Source organism: Lolium perenne, chromosome 6, assembly GCF_019359855.2.
Source record: "Lolium perenne isolate Kyuss_39 chromosome 6, Kyuss_2.0, whole genome shotgun sequence".
NCBI classification, from domain to species: Eukaryota; Viridiplantae; Streptophyta; class Magnoliopsida; order Poales; family Poaceae; genus Lolium; species Lolium perenne.
Window position 1 is genome coordinate 272192236 of NC_067249.2, and position 16119 is coordinate 272208354.

At 47.0% G+C, this 16119-nt stretch overlaps 1 pseudogene; it reads left to right on the forward strand.

Moving 5' to 3' along the window:
• Positions 1 to 4138: 4138 nt before the first annotated feature.
• Positions 4139 to 16119, forward strand: part of LOC127326810 (putative disease resistance protein RGA4) — a 75435-nt pseudogene continuing 63454 nt past the window's right edge.

The window sequence follows — 16119 nt, forward strand, 5'->3', positions numbered from 1 at the left end:
GCCATTTCTGTACATAAACTACAACTTCAAGATATCTTGGTCTTTTAGATTGATACATGAATGCACTAGCTAGATAGTGTTGCGGAATTATATATGAGCTATGGAAGAAACAAGTTTATTATCCGATAGACTAATTCTTATAGGTGCATATGAATTTAGCCAGCATAGCACAATTCTCCCACTCTTCCTTACCACAAGCCCCTCTTTCGAGATAAAGGGTTAAAATGACTTGGAATTCTTGAATGTCTATTTGATTCTAGCGGAATCATGAATGTCTGCTATCATTGTTGGATTGTTATGTTATGTTCCCTAAAGAAGGCATGTTAAGGAATATTTGCATCATTTAGACAGGATCATTTTTGTCTTGCTCTTACTTACAATAAGCTCTGCTCAGAAATTTTGATTTTTTCAGTCATTTAAATACAGGGGCCGAGTTATCGATCTAGCAGCCTTATTGTGCCGGTGAAAACACTGCAACACCTGGGTTATTGGCTTCTAGAAAATAGTTTGTAGTAAATAAGCAAGCACATGTAGCAGTAAGAAATCTCTTTTCATCAGTACTAGCTAACATAAAACTTAGCTTCCATGACAACATCTTGAACTAATTTGCATCACGGATGGGTTTGATACTTCCTCACACGAGTCTTGGTCATGCAGCGTTGGTGGCATCATTCGAGAGGCTACCCGACGGATCCCATAATTTAATATCTCTTAAGGATTGCTTCGAGGGTTTTACAATTTTTCCTAGATATATCATACCGGTGAGACACACCGCAAAAAAAGCATCACTATAACTGAATATCAATGCAATAGTCGCCCCCTTGAATAGCAATGTCTCCTTATGTGTGCTATTTTTCATTCAGTCACACCAATTTTATATAGTGATCAAAACATGAAAGCTTGCAGGTAAAATAAATGGGTTGACCAAAACATCGAAGACTCAAATCTTCCTACCTTAGAATGCACTTCCTGAAGGTTTTATGAAGGTCAACACCGATGCCTTTTCCGTTGATGAATCTGGGGTTGCTAGCGATGGAGTGGTCGGCTGGGATTACCTGAGAAGTGTCATTTCTCTGCAGCCTATCCGATGAGAGGTTGAACCAACGCTGAAGAAACTGAAGTTGAGGTACTACATGGCGTGCGTCTTAGGGTAAACTTTGGATGTAGGAGCATTGTGACAGAGTCTGACAGCCAGACAGTAATTAAGGCGATCAATTCGAAATTGTGTAACCTCTCTGCCTCATGCATCATTATTACCTAGACTCAGGTGTAGGGATTTTGTTTGCGGTAGCTTTGTGAAAGTAGGTAGAGGGCTGCAATAGTCTGTACCCCGTGAGTTGTCCGCCTTGGCGAGATATCCAGGTTTGTCTGGATCATGACTAGGTAGAGTGCCGAGAAGCGTGCGATCAAAGATTTGTAATTGATTGTAATACTCTGAATGAATGTAATATATAAGCACCTTTTCACCCTCAAAATAAGAACACCAACATAATTGAAAATCTATCGTGAGCTCCAGGCAGAAAAGCCTATCCTTATTATAATCCTTTTTGCCTATCCTTACTAGAATCTTTCATTTCGACGCTTAAATTATTTCTTCCTTTGGAGGTGGATGGCATGTTTGGGCCATCACCGTATTGGCTGATACTAAAATATTGAATTAATAAATGATTGAGAAGGTTAGAGTTGATTGTCTTTTATTAGTTTCTTTGAACTTTAAAAAATCCAACACTTCCAGGTCATTGGGGTGGGATGTAGCGGCCACACCAAGGGCGAGTAAATCATTATCCTCTCTACCAAAGACGTGGATATCCTAGGTCAGCATTGCTGCCTTTTGGAGAGAAAAAGAAAATGCCGACAAAAATATCTAAACATAATAGTAGCATTCTGTTTTTCCGAGAGTACATCAAAGGTGTACCATATTTTTATAGAAGCCATATCATAAATCTGGGCCATCCACCTCCTTTATACAATAATACTGTTATGGTACTATTACATCAGAATCCACATTAGAATACACAGCCCAATCAGCTAACACCCGCTCTCAACTTCATTTCTACAACATACACCAAGATTAGCCAGCAACCAAATGATAATACGTACAGAATCATATCTAATCACATAAAACTACTAACCAAGTATACAATTACCATACAAAAACAAAACGACAAAGTAGATGATTTTTTTAAATCAGAACACACACAATTTTGAATGGACACAAACATAAATTAGAACCTACATACATTTCCCACCACCAGAAATAACCATCAATTTGCCACCATATGGCGCGGCGTGCTGCCGCGCCACTCATTGCTAGTATTCCAGAATAGGTGCTAGACTACCAGCAATGAGACGGCCGGTCGATGTATCCATCGATCAGGGTACCGTACGTTTGTGCACACAGCATGCCATCTGATCGACCGAGGTGGATCGGCAGCTAGCACCGACAGTTATGGGCGCATTTGGTAGTGTGTGAAGACCTTTTTTTTATGGGTGGAGAAATAAAACGGGCTGTTTGGTCGCCCGGAAGGTCTTCGCGTTGTGGCCCAACCGGTTCTCAAAGCACCATTGGGACAGGTTCTGGAGGAACGCCCGAATCGGTAGTTCCTACCTGTCCCGTTCTGGTGACTCCTCTGCTCGACGGATGCAACAACTACACGTGCTCTTGATTAAGCTCGCTCTCCCTTACACTGCACACACCCTCTATTCAAATCAACACAACCATACTTCGAATCAAAATAAGCACATGAAAAAGATACGTGTCGATGATATGAATCAATTCCCACAATCGGTTTCGAGTTTCGTCGGTCGTAAATCGTCAATTTCGTGTATAAATTTTTAAGCGAATTTCGCCAAATTCGTCGCACACGCTCGACCGTTTGAAATTTCCTTTCAGGAGTAGGTTCACCTCACCATTCCGCATGACTTTCATGTTGACGGGTTTTTGTTTTGATGTCCATACATGGGAAGATAAATGACTCGCTAGTATACTGTAATCTGTACGTATGTGTGAGTAAGGTTTGGAGTACTTTTGCTCAACTTCTCGCATGCCGTCTTCATGGACGGCGACGTGGTGATGATAGGTGACAAGTGAGAGGTGATAATCCATGGTTGTGGCGGCATGGTGGTGTTCGTCTTCGTGGTCGGCGACGTGGTGATGCTTATGATCGGCGTGACCGGCGGTGTTATGGTGGTATTCAGTTTCGTGGTCGGCGACATGGTGATGCTTGTGACGGGCGTGAACGGAGGTGTCATGGTGGTGTTCGTCTTCGTGTTCGGTGACGTGGTGATGCATGTGACCGACGTGACCGGCGGTGTCATGGTGGTGTTCGGCGACGTTGTCGGCAACATGGTAATGCTTGTGACGGGCGTGAACGACGGTGTCATGGTGGTGTTCGTCTTCGTGTTCGGCGACGTGGTGATTCCTGTGACGGGCGTGACCAGCGGTGTCATGGTGGTGATGGTTATGGTATGTGATAGGCAGTAATCCATGGCGGTAACCGTGTAGGTGTAGCCAGTGGCGGCGACATTCTTGTTGTGCTACACCGAAAACTTCGGCCTATCATATTCAGCCCAGTATTGCGCACGCCGCCTTGGCCACCGCGGCGAGAGTGGCATGGTGGTCTTTCCGCGCACCGGCGTGATGTCAGGCTTCGTGACATCGGCGTGAGGCTTTGTGATAGGTGAGGAGGTGAGAGGTAATGTCACCATGTGGATAAGTGGTGAGGCTAAAGCTTGGCTCATATGAAACCAAACAAACTGAGTCATACGTTTCTGCTAGGCCAAAAGCTTCGACCCGGGCTGCCAAACGAGAGGCATTTTCTGGCCCATGACCCGTTCGCAACGCGCAAGCACTCCCGTCTCACTGACGCAGTCATGCAGGAAATCGGCCCAGCCTACCAAACGGGCCCTATGTATATGCATGCAGCTTCTGGGGTTCTGAATAATTGAGTAATAGATAGATAGATGTAATAGTACATGGAATGTTCCAAAGAAAAAAGCGTAAGTGGTGAGTGCGGGCCAATAATGGTGCTAGCAGCCCCTTTGGGATGCAAGTTCAATGAATGCTTCAGGGGGCAAACAGAATGCCTCCTCGAATGGAGCTATAAAAGGAGCCATCAAGGCCTCTTCGGAAATACGCACATATCGTTACCTTCCTACCTCTTGCTGTGCTTGACAGTAAATCCACAAAACTCCCACCACACAAATCAACTAACCCAACTGCCCGGCGCCCGGGACCTTCCCGACCGCCGGAGGGGGATGGAGACGGCCATCGGTGCGGCGAGCTGGCTCGTCGGCAAGGTGCTGAGTAAGTTGTCCGATGACCTTGTGTCCGCGTACGTGGCCAGCTCCGAGCTCGGCCTCAACTCCGAGCAGATCAAAGCCAAGCTCAAGTACATGCAAGGGTTGCTGCACGCAGCCCAGGACAGAGATGTGATAAGTAACCCTGGCCTGCAGAGCTTGCTGGAGGACCTGAGCAAGAAGGCTGATGAGGCTGAGGATGCTCTGGACGAGCTCCACTATTTCATGATCCAAGACCAGTTGGATGGAACCCTGGAGGCCACAACAGACCAGGGCGATGGCCTCTATGGTCATGCTCTCCATGGCCGCCATGCTGCCCGCCACTCCATCGGTAACTGGCTTCCATGCTTTTCTTGTCCTCGTACGCAAGATGATGACTCTGTTGCTGATACTGTTGTTACCAGTAACCCACACTGTGTGTCCCAGTCTGATAGTGGTAATGGTGGTGGCCATGTTGGAAAGTTGAAATTTGATAGGGTGGTAATGTCCAACAAAATCAAGTCAGTGATAGAGGGCATACACAACCTGTGTGATCCTGTCTCTAACTTGCTGAATAAAATCCCAAATACTAGCACAGTTGTCACCACAAAAAGGCCTCAAACAGGTTCAATAGTATCACAAGATAAACTGTTTGGGAGGAGTGCCATCTTTGATAAAACAGTAAATATGCTCACTGGTGTCACATATCAAACTGAAACCCTCTCTGTTCTGCCTATTGTTGGCCCTGGGGGTATGGGGAAAACAACTTTCACCCAACACTTGTATAATGATGAAACAGTAGAGGGATATTTCGCTGTCAAGGTTTGGATCTGTGTTTCAACTGATTTTGATGTGCATAAGCTCACTAGGCAGATCCATAGCTATATACCTGCACTGGAACAAGAAAAACACAAGTGTACAAATGAAACAGCCAGTTTGGACCAGCTTCAAAAATCTATCATAGAGAGATTGAAGTCTAAAATGTTTTTAATTGTCCTGGACGATATATGGAATTGCAATAGTGAGGCTAATTGGAAAAATCTATTGTCGCCATTCACAAAGGGGGGAACCAAGGGCAACATAGTTCTTGTCACAACTCGGTTTCCATCTATAGTGGAGATGGTGAAAACAACAGATCCAGTAGAACTGTGTGGTTTGGAGCCTAATGACTTCTTCGCACTCTTTGAAGCTTGTATATTTGATCGTAGCAAACTGCCTGCAAACTATGATGATGACTTAATTGATGTTGCAAGAAACATTGCTATGAAACTAAAGGGTTCACCACTAGCAGCCAATACAGTTGGTCGGCTGCTAAGGAAAAACCTTTCACGGGAATATTGGATGGAAGTTTTTGAAAAGAATGAGTGGAAAGATACAAAAAATGATGACGATATTATGCCATCTCTGAAAATTAGCTACGACTACCTTCCTTTTTATTTGAAAAAATGTTTTTCATATTGTTACCTTTTCCTGAAGATTATAAGTTTGATAACTTCGAAATTACTTGTTTTTGGATCACACTAGGTATCGTAGACTCTAGTAGCCAAAACGTTAAGAATTACTTAGAGGAACTTGTGGGCAATGGTTTTCTCATGAAGGGTGGAGATAATTCTCGTCAATACTATGTGATGCATGATCTATTTCATGAACTTTCTCGAAATGTTTCATCACAAGAATGTTTCAATATATGTAATTTAAGTTTTAGAGCCGATGATATCCCAAAATCTATTAGGCATTTGTCAATCACCATAGAAAATATATATGATGAAAGTTTTGTAGAAGAAATGGGTAAATTGAGGAGCGTGATAGACATTGAAAATTTGCGGAGTTTGATGATTTTTGGATTACATGATGTAAGAATAGCTAATATGTTGAAAGATACATTCAAAGATATAAAGGGTCTCCGGGTACTATTTATAGCCATGAGAGCTCAACAATCTTTACCAAAGAACTTCTCAAATCTTATCCACCTCCAGTACCTTAAAATTAGTTCACCTTATGACTTAGAGATTACTTTACCTAGCACATTATGTAGACTTTACCACTTGAAATTCTTGGACCTGATAAATTGTCATGGTATTAAAAATTTGCCTAAAGACTTTAGTCGTCTTGTGTATTTACGCCATTTTCATTCTTCCAAAAATCTCCATTCCAATATTCCTGGGGTTGGAAAGATGAAGCATTTAGAGGAGCTTAAAGAGTTCCGCGTTAAGAAAGAGAATGATGGGTTTGAGTTGAAAGAGCTGGGGGAACTGAGCGGCCTTGGAGGAGAACTCAGTATATGTAATCTTGAAACAGTGAGGTCCAAGGGAGAAGCTAGTGATGCAAAATTGAAAAATAAAAGAAATCTGAAAGAGTTAAGATTGGTTTGGGGTGAAGATCACCCAACTATAGATGATGATGTTCTCGATGGTCTTCATCCACCAAATAATATTAGAGTGCTTGGCATTATAAATCCTGGTGGTTCGGCTGGTCCTAGTTGGTTGTGTGGCGATGTTAGCACAAAGAAGTTAGAGTCTCTCCATCTAGAGGGTGTATCGTGGAGCACCCTTCCATCTTTTGAGCAGCTATCAAACCTCAGCAAAGTCTCCTTCAGGAATATTGTTGGGATGCGTGTGTTCGGGCCTGGTATTGGTGGTGTTACAGAAAGAAGCTTCACCCATTTGAAGGAAATTGTGTTTGAGGATATGGCAGAACTTGAGGAGTGGGTGGGCGGACCTAGTAGCCACATGTTTTCAAGGCTCGAAAGCATCAAAATTAATGATTGTCCCTTTATCTGCTCGTTTCCATTCTTGGAGTGCTCGACATATTTACAAAGCTGTGTACACTTGATATTAAGAACTGCCCTAGGTTGTCTCTGTTCCCACTCATGCCCCACACTTCCACGCTAACATATGTTTGCGTGGAAAATAATGGGTCAAAGCTGTTATACGATGGGAAGGAAGTTAGCATTAAAGGGTATACTAGGCCTTTGGCTTTCCACATTATGGATAAAGTAGAGCTTATGAAAATTTGTGATGTATCACACATTACATTGTCAGATCTCCAAAAGCTAAAATCCTTGAGAAGTATGCACTTCAAGAGATGCGACAACGTGTTTTCCGCAGAGCTGTATGGCAGTGTTGTCCTCCGTTCAGTTCAGAATCTTCACATAGAAAAGTTACAGATCACTGGAGAATTGTTTTCACAAGTTTTGAGGAGTTTCCCAGGTCTTTCCCAGCTTAGTATCACCAAGTGTGAAAACCTGACACTTGTGCCTGTGGAGGACGGAGGGCTCTGGGACCTCAAGATGCTTCAATCATTTAAAGGATTCGGTTGTGGAAAGTTGTTCTCTGGGTGGCCCATGGGAGAAGTAGGTGGAGGAGGTCGTGCCATGAACCCTTTCCCTACCTGGCTCAGGGAATTCGATATTTCCGAAGAGCCAAGCATGCGGTCGATGGGTCTGCTCTCAAACCTCACGTCTCTCACTAGTCTAAGTCTGATATCTTATGAAGAGTTGACGACGGATGGGTTCAATCCTCTCATGACAGTCAACCTCAAACAATTGGGCGTAGATGCTATGTATTCGGATGAAGCGGACATCTCAATAGCAGGCGATCTGCTCTCAATGATTGCAAGGAGCAAATTAATGCGTGCAGGTTCATTCCAGTTGGAAGAACTTTGGGTGGATAGCATCTCGTCGGTGCTTACTGCTCCCATTTGCAGCCACCTCGCCGCTACTCTCCAGACATTATGGTCCAGTCATGATCAGCGGATGAGAATCTTCACGGAAGAGCAAGAGCAAGCGCTTCAGCTCCTCACCTCACTCGAGGACCTGGAATTTATTGATTGCTATAATCTGCGGTCCCTCCCTCAAGGATTAGGTCGCCTTTCTTCTCTCAAGAGACTAGGGATCCTCAGTTGTGAGAAAATCGTATCCCTGCCACCCAAGGAAGGCCTCCCCACTTCACTGGAAAAGCTAGATGTATATTTTTGCAGCCCTGAGCTAACCGAGCAAGCCAAAGAATTGAAAGAAGCAGACCCGTGGTTTTCTGTAAGCATATTAGGTACATAACCCACGCCAAGTCTTAATGCGAGGTGATGCCTTGTTTCTGAGACCTGACAGCCTACATGTTTCAATTGCAGAGTGAGATTTCTGAGATCGGCCATTGGACTCGGTGTGCCGGTTAGTACATGAAAAGTCAACTTCTTTTCTTTTGTCCATGATTCCATTCACACTGCATGTAGCCACTATAGTTATTTGGACTGCTTCCTTTTTAGCCCTGTCAGCACTTTTCTGCGTGTGTACACATGTAGACAGCTACTTGTCTTTTTTTTTTGCAGCATACTGCACGATTTCACTTTTAGAATGTCATCGAGTAAGAAGAGTATTCTAGGTGGAGTGGTAAGGAAATATATTTTGCACTCTTTTTATCCAGATCTGAATAATCAAGGCCCATGGCGTCCCCTCTCGTCGCAACTCCAAAGCGGCAGAGGAGAAAAGAAAAACAGACCTCCCTCGGCCTTGTCAGGGCATGAAGCAGCGGCCGGCGGCTCGGCGTGGGAGTGGTGGAGGAGGCCGGCGCGTAGGGTCTGGGCTCGAGCTGGTGGACCAGGGAGGCCGGCGCGTAGGGCCGTGGGTGTGCAAGACGGCGCGGAGCCTCCCGACGGGAGTAGCGTACGAGCGCCGGCGAGCCTGAAGCCTGCCATCTGGGGAATGATGCGGGACAGTTCATCTCCGGCAATAGGCAGCGGTAAATCCCTGATCCTTGCTGCATTATTTCTCAGCAAATCGGCTCATAGGACGCTTGGGTGGTACCTCTGCCTCCTCGGCCCCCTTGACTTTAAGCAGGCAATGGCCAGGCCTGATAACTCTGCAGCTGCTGTCTAATTGGACAGGCATAACTTATTCCATTTTAGGATCAAGTTGATCAATGACGCGATGGCGGCGTTGGTGAAAAGAAAGAGCGAGATTGCGACTGCCATTGAACAACACGCTCTCGATCGCCTCCGCGTTGCTACTGAAAGCTTGAGCTGTAAGTGCCTGTCCATCCATCGATTTTTATCGAGGCTTGAATATCCTTTATCTGACCTTTGCCTCTTGACAGTCGTCGCTTCCGACGAATCAGAGGAAAACAAGAGGATCCACGAAAAGATCGAAGCGATGACCGATGTCGCTCACCCGAAGCATGAGTTGTGGTCCCATCGACCGAAGGCTGTTGCCGTGGCAAAGTTTGAACATCGAGCAGAGAAGGTGCACTACTACTTCGACAAGTTCCATGCTCATCTCTCGATGGTCTGGAGAACATTGTTTCCTCTGGACCAAGCACCCGAAACTTTATCTGCTCTGTTTACTCGATTCAAGACCCCTGAAAGGATTCGACTGTTGGTGCGAAAAGAGCTCCTGGCCGGTGCTGAACTTGCCTTTGCTTCGGTGTTAGCGTGTCATCCGACCTTAGATTTGGAGGCCATAGCAAACACCAGAAGGAGTTTAGACCAGTATTACAATATTGCTAGAAATCATGCGTATACTATCATCTCACGGATGGAAACTGGTATCGAGAGGGATCTGAAGGCCCGAGAGGACCAGGGAAACCTGTCATAAATTTATGCGTTCATATGTATGTAATGACCTTGTACCTGCAAGGGATAATCTCATGTAAATTTAATGTGTGTTTTACACAGTATGTACTTCTAGTGAATTTGCTAATTCGATTGATAGTTTTTTATCGGGGGCGGCCGAGTGATCAAGTCAGCCTGCACACCCGACGACTCCGTTGTAAGTGCAAGTTTATTGCGGAGTCGATACGTAAGTTCTGTAAGAGCGACACCCGTCGAATAATCGAGGGATTTAGGCGCTTGGCTTCGTCACGCGGTGCACCGGTTTGAGCCTTGTTTGTGATAGTACTCCCATCAGCTGCAGCACTCGCGTATTTTCTCGAGGCTTGGATGGGTTGTTGTGTGTCGTTAACCTTAGCTCCCGATGAGAGTATTTAATTAACGACACCGTGCGAGCGTGTTTCTGGCCTGCGCTCCCGATGGGAGTAAGAGCCAATGACAGGGGGCCCCGAACAATTTGTTCGGATGATGAGGCCTGAAACAATAAAGGTAGAAAACCTGATCAAAATTTTATTCATAACATAAGACAAGCTTAGGAGCTGCCGAATAACAGGAGGGGGATAATTATATCCTATGCGTAGAACCGTCGCAAATGTGCAACGTTCCATGGATTTTCAACGTCTTTTCCTGAAGTTGGATTCTTAAGCTGATAAGCTCCTCCTGGTATCACTTTAGTGATGATGAACGGCCCTTCCCATGGAGATTCGAGCTTCGAAGGTCTCTCTTGCTTCAGTCGCAGCACCATATCTCATTGAAGCTTCGATTGCGTATTCGTCGACTGTGATAATTTCTTAACGCCTGCTGATACACCGTTGTTCTTGCCAAGGCAATATCCCGAGCTTCGTCAAGGAGGTCCACGGCATCCTGCAGCGCGATGTTGGAAGTAGCTTCCGTGTACGCGGTCACCCGAGGGGCTTCGAACCGAACATCGGCTAGCAAAACTGCTTCGGCTCCGTGCACCAAGAAGAACGGGGTGTACTGGGTTGACCTATTGGGTGTAGTACGTAAACTCCAAAGCACAGATGGTAATTCTTCGACCCAGGCTCCGGCCGCACCCGTAAGGCGTTTCTTGAGGCCGTCTCCTATTAGACCATTGATCCTTTCGACCTGGCCCTTGGTCTGGGGGTGTGCCACCGATGCGAATTTTAGCTTAATGCCACTGTCATCGCAAAACTTCCGAAACTTTTTGGAGTCGAAATTAGTTCCATTGTCTGTGACGATGCTGTGAGGCATGCCAAATCGACAAGTTATTCCCCTGAAGAACTGGACGGCGGTTTCGGCTTTCTGATTTCGAACAGGTACAACCTCGATCCATTTGGTGAACTTGTCGACTGCAACTAGTAAATATGTGTGACCTCCAGGCGACGATCTCGGCAGTGGTCCAACTTGGTCGAGTCCCCACTGTGCGAAGGGCTATGCCAGAGGTATCGTCATCAGATCTGTTGCGGGAGCGTGTGGTTTTGGTGCAAAACGCTGACAGGGGTCGCACTTCATAACCAGATCTCAAGCATCCGATGCCGCCGTTGGCCAGTAAAATCCTGCTCTGAAGGCTTTTGCCACAAGGGCCCTGCTACCTGCGTGGTGTCCGCAAGTTCCTTCGTGTATCTCGCGTAGCAGTGCCTTTCCATCGTCGATGGCAATACACCTTTGAAAGATGCCAGAAATACTACGCTTGTAGAGTTCTCCGTTTACCACAGTGAAGGCCTTTGACCGTCTCACAATTTGTCTTGCTTCCGCCGGATCCTCTGGTAACTGCTGCTCTATCAGGTACGCTAAAAATGGTTTGGTCCACAGGGGTTCAAGGAGGAGGACCTGCTCTGCAGATCGAGGTGGAGATTCTTCGGCAGTTTGCTGCAGGCTTGCCTCTGAATCGTCATCCGATGATTTCGGAGGTGCCGACGCTTTCTCCTTTATCGATCGTTGAGTAATAACTTCGTAAAACACTCCGTCTGGAATGGGGGAGCACATGGATCCAATGTTCGCCAGAGCATCGGCTTCCTCGTTGCTAGCTCTGCCGATATGCTTAAGTTCGCACCCTTCAAACTTGGCTTCCATATTCTGGTATAATTGTCGGTAGGCGATCATGTTATCACTGACCGCGTCGCATAAATTCATCGACTGCTGTACCACCAGGTTCGAGTCTCCATAAATTTCTAGGCGAGTTGCTCCACATGCCTTTGCCATCTTCATTCCGTGCAACAGCTCTTCGTATTCCGCTTCATTATTTGTCGGCAGGGGGAAATTCATACGCAGGATGTACTTCATCTTGTCTCCTTGTGGCGATATCAGTATCACCCCTGCTCCTGCGCCTGTACTCCGCTTAGACCCGTCAAAGTACATTGTCCATGAACCAGACATGTCGGGTGCTGCCGGTGTTTGTGACTGGATCCAGTCTGCCACAAAATCTGGGAGGACTTGGGATTTGATCGCCGTTCGGTTGACGTAGGTTATGTCGTGTGGCGCTATCTCGATGGCCCATTGGGACACTCGACCCGTGGCTTCTGGGTTAGTGAGTATATTCTTCAACGGTGCCTCGCTTACGACAATGATCGGGTGCTCCGTGAAATAATGGCGTAGCTTACGAGCTGTTCTCCATACTGCATATGCCAACTTCTGGTGATGAGGGTATCTCTGTTTCGATGGCGTGAGCACTTCACTGAGGTAGTAAACGGGTCTTTGCACGCCGTGAACTCTCCCTGCTTCTTCTCGCTCGACAACCAGGACGCTGCTGAAGACTTGCACCGTTGCTGCTATGTACATGAGCAGTGTTTCCTTTTCGCGTGGGGTTACAAGTACTGGAGATATCGATAAGATCTTCTTCAGATTATCAAAAGACTCTTGCGTCTCATTTGTCCACTCGAATTTTTCTGACTTCTTCATCAGGCTGTAGAAGGGCAAAACTTTCTCTCCTAGCTTGGCAATGAATCTGCTGAGTGCTGCCAGCCGTCCTGCCAATTGCTGCACTTGGTGCAAATTCTTTGGTGGATCCATGTCGAGAATGGCTTTGATCTTCAAGGGATTGGCCTCTATTCCTCTGGGTGAGATGAAGTACCCGAGTACTTACCCTCCTGGCACCCCGAAGAAACATTTCTTCGGGTTCAGCTTGATTTTATACTTGTCGAGGTTGTCAAAGGTTTCCCGCAAGTCGTCGATGAGAGTGGCGGCGTGCTTCGTCTTTACCACGATATCATCAATGTAAACTTCGATATTCCTTCCAATCTGTTCTCCAAGACAGGCTTGCATGCACCGCTGATAGGTTGCCCCTGCATTTTTCAACCCGAAAGTCATGACGTTGTAACAAAAAACGCCGTGCGGGGTGATGAACGCGGTTAACTCTTGGTCTTCCTTCTTGAGCTTGATCTGGTTGTACCCGGAATATGCATCGAGAAAAGAGAGACGATCACATCCTGCTGTGGAGTCGACTATCTGATCGATACGAGGCAGTGGGAAGTGATCCTTAGGACAATGCTTGTTAAGACTCGTGTAGTCGATACACATGCGAAGAGCGGTTGTGTCTTTCTTTGGCACCATGACGGGATTGGCCACCCACTCGGCTTCCTTGAGCTCCCGAATGAATCCTGCCTTGCGGAGCCGACTAACCTCTTCGCCGATTGCTTTTCTCTTCGGCTCAGAAAACTGGCGCATCGACTATTGTACTGGTTTGGCTTTTGGGTCAACATTGAGGGCGTGCTCAGCGAGTTCCCTGGGAATACCTGGCATGTTAGATGGTTCCCATGCAAATATTTCCCAGCGCTCACGGAGGAACTCGATGAGCGCGCTTTCCTATGCGACAGTAAGGTCTGCCGAGGTATTGACTGTCTTCTTCGGGTCAGAGGGGTGCACCTGCTGCTTCTTTGCTTCCTTCGCGACGTTAAACTCATCGGATCTTACGTTTCGGTTATCGGCTGGTGGCTTCGTGTGGTCTGTGATGGCATCAACTGCGTTAAGTTCTTCCCTAGCCCCGAATTTCGAAGCGATTTTTTGGAAATCCCTGTCGCAGCTATCTGAACGGGAGAAGCTTCCATGGATGGTTATCGCTGTCCCATTATTGCCTGGCATCTTCAGTTTCAGGTACGCGTAATGGGGTACTGCCATGAATTTGGCAAACGTAGGTCTGCCGAGGATGGCATGGTACTGAGATTCCTAGTCAACTACTTCAAACTCGACTTTCTCCTTCCTGAAGTTGCTGGGCGTGCCAAAAACTACGTCCAACGATATTTTGCCGAGGGAATAAGCGGGTCGAGTCGGTATGATGCCATGGAATCCTGTATCGGACTCTCTTAGCATGTCGACTGTTAGGTCCATTGCTTTCATCGTGCTGGCAAATAACAGATTTAGGCCGCTTCCTCCATCCATGAATACTTTGCTCATATTGTATCCTCCGATCTGCGCCTCAAGGACTAGGGCTGCATGACCAGGCCTTGGAATGGCCTTCGGGTGATCTGCCTTGCTGAAAGATATGCTTTGATCTGACCAGTCGATGAACTCGGGTGTGTCGACCATGGCAACTTCCGTGTACTTTACTTCTCGTGAGAACTTCTTGACCTCTCTCTTTGAAAAGCTGGTTTTATGGATCATGTTGACCTGTCCGCGAGATTCTGGGAACACTTCGGTTGGTACGTACTCGTCTCCTCCTGCTGGTATGTATGGCTCCGGTATGTATGGTTCTGGCGGATAACTGTAGGGTCCTGCCCTTCTTTCCATCGTATGAACTCTTGCCGTGGCTTTAGCCCTAAGGTCGTCGCAGAACTGCTGAATTTCGAGGAACTGCCGACAATTCCTGAGCAAATGACTGGATTTTTCATGGCCATCCTTTGGATCGATATAAGAGTGCAGATAACACGGTGCTTCAAGTTGCTCCGTGGCCGATAGGTAAGGTGTGCGAAGGCGATTCTTGTTCGATTGCATGCTGTGGCATCCTCGTTCGTATTGTCGGAGGCGAGTCGCGATTTGCTCTTCTTCTTCACGACGTGAGTCCCTTCGTCTTTTCCTTTGCTCCTTTATGGCGCCGAAGCTGCCTCGGCTGCCCTCTCCCGCACTCCTGGATAGGATTGCCGAGGTCGCTGCTGGCGTGATATCTTCTGGAACCGAAGTCCTTGGGCTTGATGCGTTTGAACTAGGGAGGCGAAGAAACCCTCTGGAATCGATGATGAAGTGAACACCACCGAAAGTAGTATCCATGTTGCCGCGTGATTCTGCAGAGATAAGATGCGACGCCTCGGTGTGCGGTACGAACTCGAAGGACCCGCAGCGAACTGAATCTTTCGGATCTGACGGCGTTGGCGACTCGAGCACGAACGCCGCAGACATGACTGGTACTGCCGATGACCTGCCTTGTGCCGACAGGCTTCCCACAGACGGCGCCAATTGTCGAGGGTACTCCTCGGCAATGCCCTCCGATTGGGGCTTAGGGTTGATGGAATCCTATAGGCTGACACGAGACATCGGTTAACAGACAAGCGGGGAGAGCGATTTACCCAGGTTCGGGGCCCTCGATGAGGTAAAACTCTTACGTTCTGCCTGTCTGATCTTGATTATGAAAATATCGGGTTACAATGGGGTGCCGAAGGTTTCGGCTGTGATCTCGTCGAGAGGCTAAGTGCTACGGCGACCTAGCTCTAGACTTATGGTGGCTAAAGTTGCTAAGATTGATCGTGCCTCGGCAGCCCCTCTCCTGGCCTTTATATAGGAGGCCAGGTCTCAAGAGGTCTGTCCGGGTGCGACTAGGTTTACAAAAGACCTAGCTCTAAACTTTCCTTGTTCGGCTCCTCTTTGTCTTGTTCTTCAAGGAATCTTCTCCAGCATCGTCCTAGTGGCCCGCCTTCCATCGGGTATCTTCATGGGCCTCCAGTTGTGCCGCACAGGATAGGGCAATGTCAGTTACCCGAAGGGTAATGCCCACGTCATCCATGGTGAAGTCAGAAGAAGGAATATCATGAAGGCCGGATTGGTGGACTGGCTAAAGGAGGTTCGAGACTCCGTGATGCTGAGGGACTTGCTTGGCGTTCCGGGCTCCGCATCAGTGGTATGCAAGTGGGGGCAGCAGCACAGGTGAAGTTCAGAGTCTTACCTTTCAGGGTGAAAACCGAAGGTCTGGCCTTAACTGGTTGTGCCTGGCAATGACCTTGTTGGAGGTATTGTTTTGAGAGTGGTGACTATCTTCAGGGTGAAAACCTAAGACCTTTGGTCGGGCGATGACGGCGCTGGTGCAGTGTTCCCTTCTTGGAGGTGTCGCTTTTGGAG